At 41.2% G+C, this 15,966-nt stretch overlaps 1 pseudogene across 1 annotated transcript; it reads left to right on the plus strand.

Moving 5' to 3' along the window:
- Positions 1–578: 578 nt before the first annotated feature.
- LOC309545840 (carbonyl reductase [NADPH] 1-like) lies at positions 579–15,691 on the plus strand (annotated as a pseudogene). Its single transcript, XR_014226158.1, has 3 exons — positions 579–937; positions 13,598–13,705; positions 15,242–15,691. The product of XR_014226158.1 is annotated as a carbonyl reductase [NADPH] 1-like (transcript).
- The last annotated feature ends 275 nt before the right edge of the window (positions 15,692–15,966 follow it).

The following is a 15,966-nucleotide window of genomic DNA, read 5'->3' on the forward strand; positions in this document are numbered from 1 at the left end:
TGGCCTTCCATTTGGATTATTTCTGGGCTGTTGATCTCTTATCATTTGGAGATCATTATTGTTTGGTAAGGGAACTGGCACAACTGTTTGTGAGGTGGTTTGGGATTCTTACACGTGGATTCTTATAATTTTCAAGATTTCACATTTAGACTTTTATATATTTTTCTTTGAACTTTACTCCTTTTGTTATGCACAAATCGATTATGTGATTGTTTTTTCACCATTTATGTAATGCACATTGTTTATTGAGGTTTCATATGAATGAATTACATTTTTTCACACATATGATATAACCTACACTACACTACAGAGATATTGGTTTTTTGAGCCCTTTTTTAGATTAACCATAGTAAGATTGACTTTTTAGGAGGGCAAATAATGTTTTTCCTTGGAATGTTTATTTCAGAAAATTGATTTTATAATCAAGAGAAAAATATTTATGTAATTTGCAACAGTTTACTATTCCAGCACTAGATGGCAGTAACAGTGTGTTGCCATAAAGCAGCATGAAGTATATATGTAATGCTTGGTTACAGTAATAGAATATGATCTTCCTTATCTACATGCCTGGGGTGGAGCCTTCATTATAAATGCCAGTTGCAGTTGACACTGTGCTGTTAATTTGCTTTGTCCTTCACAGTCACAGGCAGCATGTCTAGTGTTCGGGTGGCAGTGGTCACAGGGGGCAATAAAGGGATAGGCCTGGCTATAGTCAGGGCACTGTGTAAGCAGTTTAAGGGAGATGTCTATCTGACAGCCAGGAACACTCAGCTGGGAGAAGAAGCTGTTCAGGCTTTGAAGAAGGAAGGATTGTCCCCACTATTCCACCAGCTGGACATCAATGATCTTAACAGCGTCCGGGCCCTGCGGGATTTCCTAAAGGAAAAATATGGGGGGCTGGATGTGCTGATCAATAATGCCGGCATTGCTTTCAAAGGTGAGTCCTTAAATTTAAAGAATGGAATAGGTGTGTTGTGAGTTTCCGTATCCCCTAGAGCAGCCATTTTTAACCAGGGTGCCATCTAGTTTCTTCAGGGGTGCCTTTGCAAAATGCCTAAAATTGCCCCAAACTGACCAAAAATTGTTAACAAGTGGGTCGATCAGGTCTGCCTTTTTGTTAAACAAAGCCACAGGTTTTTTTATTGTGCAGCACTAGAACCCACTGTATGGGCCAGATTTCAGCATTTAAGAACCAATGAAATCATAGGTTGATAAGGTGGACATCAGACGCATGAGGGCACCCTCATTTGCCCCTCCTCTGCTTCTCTCTTTTTTAGCACTGAGGTCAAGATATCTAAGTGAGGGAGAGGAACTCAGAAAGAAGAGAAACACTAAATACTAGTCAGTACCAGTGTGCAAAGGTGGATTTGCTTTGTAAGAAGAAATCGCCTCTAATGTTGGGTGTCCTGTGTGTGCTGCGATATGTAAAAATATTAGTTTGGTTTCTTTAAACTTTAGAATGGGGTGACGCAAGACTGTGCAACATTTTAAAGGATGCCTTGACTGAAAAAAGGTTGAGAAATCCTGCCCTAGATAATATTTATTTAAACTGCAGTGGGTCGTTGAGTTAAAAAATTGTGATTGTTTGGGTTCATGAATTTCACAATTCTCTGCAGACCAGACATCAGATTGCACATATTAAGGACAACCAAACATTTTCTGCCTAAATTATGAGATTTGCCCAATATTTAATTTAATTGCCGCATTTCTAAATTTAACACTGTGCTCCCAATGGTTGACTGATAGCAGTTGACAAGGACATACAGCACAAAAGTAGGACTTGTACTTTAGGTGTTGATATTCAAACTCAAGAACAAACCTTTAATCTAAATTCCTAATCTAAAATCCTTAGCTGTGGTGGTTGCTTCGTTTTTGGGGGGCTTTTGTTCCCTCTATTTTCACCCGATGATCCTGCAAGTAACACAATTCCTGACATAGGGTGACAACACTCACCATACTGTAGGATGTTACCATGTGTCAAGTTGTTTGTGTCAACCAGTGTGGAAGGTCTGAGATCCCTTAGCTACTCAGCAGGTTTCTCAGTCAAGCTCCAGGGCATTAGAATGAGAGGTCTATACTTCTGTAATGCTGGTGTCGGGGTGCTTGGCAGGGGATTTATGCTTTGAATTGGCCTGGTTAGTGTACAAAGAATCAAGTCATATGAGAGCCGGTGCATTAGAGACAGACCCGGTTCGGATGGAGCATTCAGCTGGACATACAGTAGGTCAAAAGGATTTGCCTCTCATCCGCTGTGTCCTGAAAGGTTGAGATTCTCTTTTGTGTATTATACATTTTTTTTTTTTCATTCAATGAATTGCAGAAAAAAAATCAAAAAAATGTTAATGCTGAAAACCACCTCCCTACCTAATTAGCCCGGCCAGCACTTCAATGTGTAAACCACAAATTTAAAAATAAATAAAATTGCCCTCTATGCGTAAATTGGGGGAAGGGGAGGTAAAATCTGATTTTATGGAAAGACTGACTGTCAGCCATTGAGGTGAACTTATCCCTATCTAGATGTATAGACCACTGGGACTCACAGAAGATTCTCTGGAGATGGTATCTGGCTCCTTACAGTTTCTCTAAATTTTCCTCAGACCATTCCTCACAAAGCAAAAGTAGGCAACCGGCAACTCAAGGCATCCACACGCAAAAATGATTTTATTTGCCACAGAGTGATTACAAAAAAACTTACGCGTTTCAGCCCAAAGCCTTATTTATTGTTATTGGCTATGACTAAGGCTTTGGGTGGAAACGAGTAAGATTTTCTGTTTGCAATCACCCTGTAGCAAATAAAATAATGTACGCATGTGGATGCCTCAAATTACCGACTGCCTACTTTTGTTATTTCTACAGTTTGGATGTACAAAAGACACTCAGCTTGTGCACCAAGACGTCACCTCCTTTGGTATTTCAGACAGGCTTTGTTTTCTTGTTGCATTCCTCACAATGTTGGATAAACTGTGGCCCAAACAGGTTCTATTCTCTGTTTTTTATGAGCCTGCAGAAGCATTAATAGCTTTTACAATGTCATATTCACCCTGAAATTACAGATATTCTAAATGGAGTCAAGCTGCACCCCCATAACTACTAGACTATGGTAATACACTGCTGCTAGGTCATCAATATCTTATCAGTAGAGGTCACCTGTCACCTGACATGTGATATTGTTCACAGGATCAACTTACAATGCATGCACTTAAGATTGATCACTTGTAAACAAAATAAATAGAATATGTTTCACTCCACATGGAAAGGTTGGCTCCACCATTCTAATGTTCATTTATCGACTTGATGAAAAGATGGTTTATGAATGGGCTTTTGAAAATGTCACCTGTCACCCAGTTTGTTGCTTTTATTTCTTATCCTTGTCCTGTATATCCTTAAAGTGGTTGTAACCCTATATGTAAAAAAAAAAAAAAATTATCCTGTTCCTTTAAAGCATGATCAATTTGCCCAATTCTATGCTGTAAAATCCTGCCTGTTCCTATCTCACCCAATGTGTACTGATCACGGTAATCATGACTGCTGATCTAGGATACTGTCGTCAGTTTACGTGCCTCCATCATCACGCTGTTCTCCTCTCTCCCCCTCTCTGTCTGTCATTTCCTAGTCTGTGTTGAGACCTCCCCCCCCCCTCCCCTCCTGCCTCTATTCACCGAAGCTGTAACATATACAGTATAAATCACTTGCATCCCTTCTGTTTTATGAAGATATTAAGTACAGTGTGTCGGTTTTTAAAAAAATGATAATCCTAAAAACCTTCTTGTACAGCACTGCTTTGCGGTCACGTGACCACCCTCTGCTAGCTGGCATACGCCAGAGGAGAATCTCAGCCCCTCCCACTGCTCTCCTTAGATCGGGGAAGGAGAGCAGAGGGAATGGATTGGCTGGATAAGCTGGTTTGATCTTTCTTCAATAAAAAGCTGTTTGGATGTAATTGAAGATCCTTGGTGTGCTGGCGAATATTTACATTCTGTCGAGAGCAGAGGAAGGTCACGTGACCACACAACGTAGCTTTGCAAAAAGGTATTTAGGATTATAATTTATAAAAAACGGACACACTGTACTTAGTTTCTTCATAAAACAGAGGAGATGCAAGTGATTTAGGAATCTGACTTCACAACCACTTGAACTACTATGTCATGTTTTTATGACAATATGTACATGTAATGGGTATATTACTTTCTTTTATACTTACATACCTTTATCATACCTTTTTGCAGGCTTCCCCTCCCTTGAGAAATCTGGGTGACAATTTGCATAGGCTGTAATACTTCAAACTTTACGACTATGTCTAAGGATTTTGTAATTATTGTTTAACAACCTTATGAAACACCAGTTCTGGATACTGTATATCTTTGCAGATATATGGATATACCCTATAATATACTTTCCTATGGTATGATACCAATACAACTCTTGAAATAACAACCAAAATTAAGTAAATTGAGTGCAGCACTAGACTATACCCAATAGATAATAGTGCCTTTAATCATGTTCAATATCATCAAAAGACACGTGCCAAATTTGCTGATTATCAAAAATATGCTGTTAAGTACAATCCACAGTCAGTGTGCAAAATGCAGTAGTAAATACAAGGTAGTCCATGCCAAACAGTTCACAGTTGAATCGCCACTCCTAGAGCTGTGCAATTGTGATTTCCTCAAACACCAATTTTACTTCAGATCTTCTTATAATGTGACAACCTTAGTGTGCTACCTCCACTTCTCCTCTTAGTGGACAGACTGTCACCTTTGGTGATTGTACTGTCCTACTAATATGTATTGTATATTTTCTGTGTTGTGTTGAACTGCATTACGTACACCTTTGGAACATGGTAAATGTTCCACTCGTTTTTAGGGTGGAACATGTAACATGCTGCAGCATCTACACCTTTTTCCCCAATCCCCCCTCTCTGCGACAGCGGGTGATGGATCCTCTCCCTGCTCCCGCTGTCACAATTTGAAACCAGCGCGGTCAGACAGCCGCATCATTCTATCCTGTGAATGAATCAGAGATGTATAGTAACTAAGTAGAACTACTTCACTACTGTACTTAAGTACCGAAAGGCGGTATCTGTACTTTCCTAGAGTAGAATTTTTTTCTCCTACTTCCACTTTTACTTCACCACATTTTTTCAATGATTTCAATACTTCTACTCCGATATTTTTTTTTTTGTGCTGCATAGTTACTCATTACTATTATAAAAATTACCACTGCCAGAACAGTAGATGGCAAGTTTCATGAAGCTCAAAACATGTGTATTATCAGCGCATACGAAAATAAATGCTACTGTGACAAGCTTGTAGCATCTTACTCCTAAAGACTTGAGGCTTTAATTGGTGCCAAAGGTGCTTCAACAAAGTATTCAGCAAAGGCAGTGAATACTTATGTACGTGAGATTTTTTTTCGTTTTCAAAAAATTGCAAAAATTGAAAGAACAAACTTCTTTCACATTGTCATTACGGGGTATTGTTTGTAGACTTTTGAGGAAAATAATGAATTTAATCCATTTTGGAATAAGGATGTAACATAACAAAATGTGTAAAAAGTGAAGCACTGTGAATACTTTCCAGATGCACTATATATATGATGTCCATAGATGTTTCAAATGCCACTTTATGCATTTAAATACCTCCATAGACCCAGTTTGTCCAGACACTATGATCACCTGCTGATTTGGCACTATCCATAGACAACTTAACTCTTTCATAAGACACAGAAGTTTAATTCAATGCAATTTTACTTTAGCTAATTACAGTACAAAGGATGTTTTCCAGTCGTTGGAATGTTTAAGGCAGGTCATAGATTATATGATTTTGCCATAGTTTCAGGAAAGAGAATTGCTTGATTCCCCCAGCAACAGTTAGTGTTCATGGGGGGATCACGGGTGCAATGCCAGGCTTCTGCAGACTCTCAGTATAAAAAGATAAACCAGGAAGATTAATGAACTATTAGAGTGCTCACCAGCACTCTCATAGTTCATTGAGAACTATAAGCTATCAACCACGAAGTCTATTCTTTCAAGAGTTGTATAAAGTACTCGAAACCCATACTTGAGTAAAAGTACAAGTGCTCGATCAAAAAGTGACTTGAGTAGAAGTGGAAGTGCTCGATCAAAAAGTGACTTGAGTAGAAGTACTAAAGTATTCAACATTTTTTGTACTTAAGTATAGCAAGTAGTTTTTAAAAAATTTTGCTACTCAAGTACTGAAAGTAAAAGTACAAGTACTGTGTTATGTAGTTATTAAAGAAAGAAGTCAAAAGTTTGAACATCATATTGTTTTTTATTATTTCAAATGCAGATTTTATTTATACACCTATTTTTGGGCAGTTTCTCCCATTCTTCTTTGCACGCCCTCTCAAGCTCCATCAGGTTGGATGGGGAGCGTTGGTGCACAGCCATTTTCAGATTTCTCCAGAGATGTTCAATCGGGTTCAAGTCTGGGTTCTTGCAGGGCCTTTCAAGGACGATCACGTGAGTTGTTCTGTAGCCACTCCTTTGTTATCTTGGCTGTTTGCTTAGGGTAATCGTCCTGTTGGAAGATGAACCTTCGTGCCAGTCACTTTACATTACTGCATTCCTATTTCCCTTGATCATGACTAGTCTCCCAGTTCCTGCCGATGAAAAACATCCCCACAGCATGATGCTGCCACCATCGCTGCTTCACTGTAGGGATAGTGTTGGCCAGGTGATGAGCGGTGACTGGTTTCCTCCAGACATGACTCTTGCCATTCAGGCCAAAGAGTTCAATCTTTGTTTCATCAGACCAGATCATTTTGTTTCTCATGGTCTTAGAGTCTTTCAGGTGCCTTTTGGCAAACTCTAAGTAGGCTGTCATGTGTAAGATTCTGGTACCTCCGGTACCCTTAATCACCACTTTCTCTGTAATGCGTCCCACCTTTCTCTTCAGGTGGTACGCATATACCTTTAAGAACGATGATGTCACTGCTGAGCGCCGCAGAGCGGCTATTTCAACCGCCGGCGGTCTCACTCACATTGTTCGTTCAACCTGTCTTGTTATCCACATGCTTTCAAGCCTGTCTCTCGATCGGAACCTCCAGCTATTCCCTTCTACCTGGAGCAGACCGGAACCTCGCTACTGATCCCTGTATCTCGCTACAGGATCATTCCTTATCTACTGGACCTCTCTAAACTACTAACATTACAAGTGATAAGTACCCCGCAGGGGAACCCTCCATAACCTTATTGCACTATCTACCTATGCACATTAAGGACTGTTACTACCTATCCATACTATCCTATCATCTGCACTGTTACATAGATTGCTAGCTCTTGAGCCTACTACCATCTATCATCTGCACTGCTGCATAGATTGCTAGCTCTCCTGTCTACTACTATCTATCCTTGCACTGGGTTAGTCTATCCTGTATTAGTCATCTGCTGTCCTCACCACCTGTTAGCATACTCGATACTAACCTATCTGCATTCCTAAATACCATCTTGAACTCTCCTATACAAACCTATCAAGTGATTACCATCCTTGTCACTGTTCACACCTGTCCCTTCAGCACATCACCTTCATACTATCATATACATCCTATCACTCCAGGAACATCTCATTGAGTGTGTATATATCTGTATGTTGAAGCTGACAGGCCCACGGTGATGAGTCCTGGAGAGTTGGATCTGGTATTCAACACATCTCTACATGACTACTGAATGGAGATTTTGCAGCTGCAAATCCAGCCTATACTAAAACCGCAGGAGCGTTACAGATTGAACGAACCATAAAAATGGATTCAGCAGAATTACCCACCCAAGTGACACAATTAACACAACAAGTAAAAGCGTTAATACTTGCTCTGACTGACGTACAAGAAAAGAATCAGACTCTGACACAGCAGGTAACCCAGCTCTCATGGCTTACTGCTGTTCAGCCTCCTGAACCTAAAATAAACCCTCCTCTAGTGTTTACAGGTGATCGGAAAAAATTTCGTGAATTCAAAAACGCATGTCAATTGCTTTTTTTGTTAAAACCTCGTACATACCCTACTGATCAAATTAAAGTCTGTACCGTTATCTCATACTTAACGGGTGATCCACGGGCCTGGGCAGACTCTCTCTTTGAGAATAATGATCAGATTCTCAACACCTATTCCTTATTCCTAGCGGAACTCGCTAGTTTATACGATGACCCCAATAGGCAGAGTACTGCTGATATTCAGTTGAGGGCCTTAAAACAAGGAAGGAGACCTGTAGAAGACTTTGTATCTGAGTTCAAAAGATGGACCCTTGATTCAGGGTGGAATGACACATCTTTGCGAACTCAATTCAGACTCGGGTTATCGGAAGCTGTTAAAGACGAGCTCGCCCGAGCGGATTTACCTGGCACCTTGGAGGCCTTGATACAACTTAGTATCAACATCGACAGACGACTGCGAGAAAGAAGGGCTGAAAAGATGGGAATGCCATTGTCTAGTCCTTCTCAGATTTCGGCCGTTGACCCTACTCCCATGGATGTAGGAACCATACGCCCACCTTTAACGACTACTGAACGAGCTAGAAGAACATCCAGAAATCTCTGCATGTACTGCGCATCCTCGGATCATTTGATAAGCACCTGTCCCCTTGTCCGCAAAAAAGAGGGTGAGTGTTCACATGTCTTGCTGGGAGGATTAACAACTTCCTTTTCTAACCCCTATCTTTTTGTTCATTTAATATTACAGTGGGACCAAACTAGGATCACCACCAAGGCTATGGTCGACACTGGATCTTGTGGAAACTATATTGATACACGCTTTGTTACCTTAAATAAAATACCTATTATTTCAAAATCTAAGCCGGTTTCTGTTAGTTTCATTAATGGTATTCCACTGTCTTCTGGTCCAATCACCAACCAGACACAGGCACTCCTTGCCACTACCAACGAATCACATGTGGAGACCATCACCTTTGACATACTATCCTCACCCCCATTTTCCTATTATTTTGGGACTTCCCTGGTTACACACACACCAACCAATCATAGATTGGAAAAAACGGACTTTGGTTTTCCCTTCTCACTATTGTGAGAATACGTGTAACCTCCCATCTTATGGGAAGATTCTGTCTGTGGTGTCAGATGAAATTGCACCACTATGCTATCAGGATCTGTCTGAAGTGTTCCTTGAGAAAAATGCTCAAGAATTGCCTCCCCATAGGGATTACGATTGCACTATCGATCTACTCCCTAACAGCAAATTGCCTTTCGGTCATGTTTATCCCCTTTCACAGGATGAACTTTCTCATCTCAAGGAATACTTGGACGAGAATTTGACAAAAGGGTTCATTAGACCCTCTACTTCTTCCACTGCTGCAGGACTTTTCTTTGTCCGCAATAAAGATTCCAGTCTCAGGCCTATTATCGATTATAGGCAATTAAACACGATTACGATAAAGGATCGCTATCCTTTGCCGCTCATCCCTGAACTTATTGAACAGGTGTGTGGGGCTACTTATTTCACCAAATTAGACTTGAAAGGGGCATACAACCTAATCCGAATCCGTGAAGGGGATGAGTGGAAAACAGCATTCAGAACCAGATACGGACTATTCGAATACCTTGTGATGCCATTTGGGCTATGTAATGCTCCCGCAGCTTTCCAAAGATTCATAAACGACATCTTTAGAGACTTACTTGATGTCTGTGTTGTAGTATACCTAGACGATATACTTATTTATTCTCGATCTATGCCTGAACACATAAAACATGTAAGACTTGTGTTGTCCAGACTGCTCTCACACAGACTATATGTGAAATTAAAAAAAAGTCTATTTCATAAAGAAGAAATATTATTTCTAGGATACTTCATATCCAAAACTGGAATTAAGATGGATATGAGTAAGATATCCTGTATTCTAGACTGGCCTATACCAACAACTCGTAAGGCCCTACAGCGATTCCTTGGATTCTCGAACTTCTATAGAAAGTTCATCAAGAACTTTTCCGCTATTGTGAGACCTCTCACACAACTGACAAGTATAAAAAAAACATTCAAATGGTCAGAAGAAGCAAATCAAGTTTTCTGCTTGTTAAAATCAAGCTTTACTTCTGCTCCCATACTACGCCATCCAGACCCATCCCTCCAATATATTCTAGAGGTAGATGCGTCAAATATGGCAGTAGGAGCAGTTCTCTCCCAAACGACCAACAAACACTTCATCACTCCACCCAGTTGCTTTCTTTTCAAAATCACTAAGCAGCCCAGAGGTGAATTACCCAGTGGGTGAAAAGGAGTTGCTTGCCATAAAACTGGCACTGGAGAATTGGCGACATCTGCTCGAAGGTACCCAGTTACCAATACTCATATATACAGATCATAAAAACCTTCAATACCTCCAGACTAACAAGACTCTCTCCCACCGGCAGGTACGATGGTCATTATTCTTTTTAAGATTTAATTTCCTAGTGACCTACACGCCTGCAGACAAAAATAAAAAAGCGGATGCGCTATCACGATTAACCGAAGATAACTGCGCCGAAATCCCTTCCATTCCCATAATACCCTATGAACGCATTATTGGTGTTGTCCGTTCCTTGAAGGAAGAGATTTTGCACAGTATAAGAATGGATTCACCTCCACCACAACTAAGTACTGATGCAGAAGGCTTCCTCTATTACAATGACAAACTCTACATACCCCCTACTATGCGCACCAAGATCTTGGAGTTATCGCATGATGTGCCCATGGCAGGACATATGGGTATAACGAAAACCTTTAATTTGCTCACCAGGCAGTTTTGGTGGCCTGATATGAAGACGTCTGTACAAAAATTTGTTTCTTCATGTGACATCTGTGCAAGGTCCAAAATTGACACTACAAAACCATCTGGACTACTTTGTAGTCTACCAATACCCCAGGTTCCATGGGAAGTTGTGTCCTTAGATTTCATAGTAGAACTACCACCCTCTAAAGGATTTAATACCATCCTAGTGTCAGTGGACCACTTGACAAAGATGGCACATTTCATTGCTATCCGTAGACTACCTTCATCTAAACAAACAGCAGAACTACTGATGAAACATGTGTTTAAGTTGCATGGAATTCCAAAAACTCTTTTGTCCGACCGTGGTTCACAATTCATCTCTAAATTTTGGCAAGCACTTTGTCAAATTTTACTCATTGAGCGAAAGCTCACTTCTCCCTACCATCCTCAGACCAACGGACAGACTGAAAGAGTCAACCAGTGCATTGAGCAATATCTACGTTGCTACACATCATACTTGCAGGATGATTGGGTGGATCTCCTTCCTCTAGCAGAATTTGCTTACAACAACGCAACCCACAGTACTACGAAGCAAAGTCCGTTCTACTTAAACTATGGGTTTCATCCCACTCTTCTTCCACCACGCATCCTGCCATCGAGTAACCCAGTAGCCTCGGATTACCTTACCCAAATAAAAGACTCTTTGGGTTTACTCAATACCACTATATCACACGCTCACAGTCAACAAAAAAAGTACTACGACCTTCGCAGAAGACCTTCTCCTCAGTATGCTATTGGGGACCTTGTTTGGCTATCGACAAAGAACTTAAGATTAAAAATCCCTAGCAAGAAGCTTGGACCTTTATTTTTGGGACCCTTCCCAATTAAAAAACTTATCGGAAAAGCTGCAGTACAGCTCACCCTACCAGCAGATCTCAAGATCCATCCCATCTTCCATGTGTCGCTACTGAAGCCCCATGTTCCTAACCAAGGAATAAGGCCTACCATCTTGCCTCCACCTCCAATACAAGTTGAAGGCGCAGAAGAATATGAGATCAAGGAAATTTTGGATTCTCGCATCCATAGAGGAAGACTCCAGTATCTCATAAGATGGAAGAACTATGGACCCCAAGATGACACCTGGCTAGATACCTCTGATATTCATGCGCCTAGACTTATACGGAACTTTCACTCGAAACACCCAGAGAAACCTGTCCTATAGGCCTTCCGGAGCCGGCCTTAAGGGGGGGGTACTGTAAGATTCTGGTACCTCCGGTACCCTTAATCACCACTTTCTCTGTAATGCGTCCCACCTTTCTCTTCAGGTGGTACGCATATACCTTTAAGAACGATGATGTCACTGCTGAGCGCCGCAGAGCGGCTATTTCAACCGCCGGCGGTCTCACTCACATTGTTCGTTCAACCTGTCTTGTTATCCACATGCTTTCAAGCCTGTCTCTCGATCGGAACCTCCAGCTATTCCCTTTACCTGGAGCAGACCGGAACCTCGCTACTGATCCCTGTATCTCGCTACCGGATCATTCCTTATCAACTGGACCTCTCTAAACTACTAACATTACAAGTGATAAGTACCCCGCAGGGGAACCCTCCATAACCTTATTGCACTATCTACCTATGCACATTAAGGACTGTTACTACCTATCCATACTATCCTATCATCTGCACTGTTACATAGATTGCTAGCTCTTGAGCCTACTACCATCTATCATCTGCACTGCTGCATAGATTGCTAGCTCTCCTGTCTACTACTATCTATCCTTGCACTGGGTTAGTCTATCCTGTATTTGTCATCTGCTGTCCTCACCACCTGTTAGCATACTCGATACTAACCTATCTGCATTCCTAAATACCATCTTGAACTCTCCTATACAAACCTATCAAGTGATTACCATCCTTGTCACTGTTCACACCTGTCCCTTCAGCACATCACCTTCATACTATCATATACATCCTATCACTCCAGGAACATCTCATAGAGTGTGTATATATCTGTATGTTGAAGCTGACAGGCCCACGGTGATGAGTCCTGGAGAGTTGGATCTGGTATTCAACACATCTCTACATGACTACTGGGTGGAGATTTTGCAGCTGCAAATCCAGCCTATACTAAAAACGCAGGAGCGTTACATCATGTGCCCTATACTGTGGAGTGGCTTCTCTCTGGCCACTCTACCATACAGGCCTGATTGGTGGAGTGCTGCAGAGATGATTGTTCTTCTGGAAGGGTCTCCTCTCTTCACAGAGAAACGCTGGAGCTCTGTCAGAGTGAAAAATGACATAATCGAGACCTAGTCCTGTGCATTGTGTCAATTGACTTCTTCAGGGCACATATGCTTTGAGTTTCCCTGGTTTATGGTAGGTTTACATAGAGTTGCAGTTGTCTCAAAAACAGGAGAATATGAAAGGAATTTGGTACGGAGCTCCGGATCAAGGGGAATGCACATTAGAAGTTATTTTTATTTCTGTGTTTATAAGGTACCAGCATGTAACACAGTAACTTCACATGGTGTACATGGAACCATTAGTGCCAGGCCTTTCCCTGAAGACATCTCACAGTCTATTGTCTCCGCCAAAGTCAAACAAGCACACAGGTATACAGGACCAGTTTTGTCAGATGCCATTATCAATACATATACAGTAGATCACTCAACTCGAAAAAGTTGGATAAATGGACAGTGTGCAAAGGCAGAGCAAAGTGTATAGATGTGCAATGGAAATATACTGTAGGTACCCAACTACAAAGGAGAAAATAAGAATGGAACCAAAAGTGTTACATGGATGTTATAAGGGTGAACATTTTCTATAAGTGCTTAGTACTGCTAGCTCTATTTTCTAATACACTTCTCATTCTTAAATTTCCAGCTGCAGACACAACCCCGTTTGGCACACAAGCTGAAGTGACACTGAAAACCAACTTCTTTGCCACAAGAGATGTTTGCCACGAGCTGTTGCCACTTATTAAACCAAACGGTAAGTTGGGGTTTATCTTATATGCTATCTCCTCAGGTTGTAGAGATGCGTAGATGTCAGAAAAATCTGTGTCCGAATTTTGTGCAATCAATGTGACCAGAAATGTTATCTAGCAAAGCAGTATGCAGGCTCCAGGTTATGTGCAAGGTAGCCCACATATAATGTTGCTTCCACATCTCCCAATCTTATGCAATATTTGCCATGATGACACATTTTATAGTCATTTTGATTTCAGTGTTTGCATTTTCCATGTAATTATAAATGGTGGCAATTATCAGAACTGGCTACAAGGAGTAACAAAACTTTATATAGCAAGTTCACTAGCCCTACCATTATTATTAAGATTATTATACAGGATTTTTTATAGTGACTACAGTTTGTGCAATGCTTTACAAAAGAAAGGTCGACAGCGTAGTTACAATTCAATACTAGAGGGTTTAAAGGGCCCTGCTCATGAGAAAAAGTGCAGGGTTGTTGGTGTCGGCGCTACCACATATAAAATATTGAAGATAAAAAATGTATATGATGTACGTATTGGTGAAGATAAAATATATAAAACCATACGTCTTAAGAAAGTACATATAGTGCATATAGTGCGTTTAGTAAACCATGTACTGTCGCCACTTAAATGCAAAGTGCTTGGTGCTAATATTCTTAAAACCATCAATAAAGTGCATAAAATGTGCTTAGTAAAACCATATCATATTGCCACATAAATACAAAGTGCTGAGTGCTAGTTTGTGCACCTGTGTAATATTGCACCAAGTGCTCGGTTGCATGCCTTTAAATAATACACATTGCGCCTGTGGATCTCCACCAGGTACAAACAACGCTTACTGCACGCTTTATGGCAGATGACTCAGGTTTCTTCAGTCGCTGAAACACAAAATAGCCTCCAATGCGTAGTATATGATAATCAAATCAAAGCAAGTTAGCATCCACTCACAGTTAGGGAGTTCACTTCCAGTGTATGGTGTCCGCCGGGCTTCTTCCGCGTTCCACCGGTCCGAACCACCGTTACCGGAAGTGACGTACTGACGTAATAAGCCACGCCCTACGCGTTTCGTCACTACGACGTCATCTGGAGCGTGCCATCTAGCACTACTCCCGGTCTTTTTATAGGCTGGGCTGCCGCCATCTTAGTACATCTTTGGAGTCCGAACACGGCGGACATCTTTGTACACCTACTGTGTAATTTGCCAATGATGTACAGCCTAAAAATGTATTCATCATTTTTAGGCTGTACATCATTGGCAGATGTACAGCCCATCAGAAGGCGAGCATGCGACCATTGCTAAGAGTGCCTTAGAGAGGCAGCAGTACTGGATGGAAAAAGCCTGCTTGAGACCGTAATAAAGTAAATATTACTCCTTATTCCTGTACCCCCTTGACAAGAAATGTAACCTTTGCAGTGGGGGTTCACAATTGCAAGTGTGTTTTTTTTTCAGCTGGAGTTAAGCTTTAAAATTGTTTGTGTTATCTAAAAACGTAGCTCCAAGTTTTCATTAACAATCAAAGACTTTTGTTCTCTTTTAGGGCGAGTTGTCAATGTTTCCAGCATGCTGAGCTCTATGTCTCTTGCAAAATCCAGCCCTGAACTGCAGGAAAAATTCCGCAGTAACACCATCACTGAGGAAGTGTTGGTGAAACGAATGGAGAAGTTTGTGGAAGATGCCAAGAAGGGAATCCAAAAAGACCAAGGATGGTCAGACAGTGCTTACGGGACATCCAAAATTGGAGTGACTGTATTATCCAAGCTCGACAGCTAAAGGAGACTCGGAAAGGCGAGGGCATCGTCCTAAATGCCTGCTGTCCAGGTTGGGTGAGGACTGATATGGCTGGTCCCAAAGCCCCCAAGTCTCCAGATGAAGGAGCCGAGACCCCAACTTATCTTGCTCTGCTACCACCTGATTCAGCTTCACCATATGGGGAGCTGGTCAGCGAGAAGAAAATTGTAACATGGTGACAATGACGGACAATTTCAGAGTAACTTGATTTACCAGTGTGATGGGACTTATTGATATTAATTCGTTGTTGGGTTCCAGCCATAACTGTTTAGAGGAGGTTAGAAGATGACATGGGTAGTGTCATCCACATAGCCACTACTTTGTGACATTGTGGAACATAGTAATCTGGTGAAAATTGAAATGAAACCTTTTTTATCTGCAAAAAAATATTGATCATAGTGTGTGTTCTGACCATTTTATGGTATAAGAAAGGCCGCAGATGTAATATATGCAGAGCATTTTACAGGCATTTTA

This window comes from Pelophylax lessonae (genome assembly GCF_965119305.1).
Source record: "Pelophylax lessonae genome assembly, chromosome: 2".
Taxonomy (NCBI): Eukaryota; Metazoa; Chordata; class Amphibia; order Anura; family Ranidae; genus Pelophylax; species Pelophylax lessonae.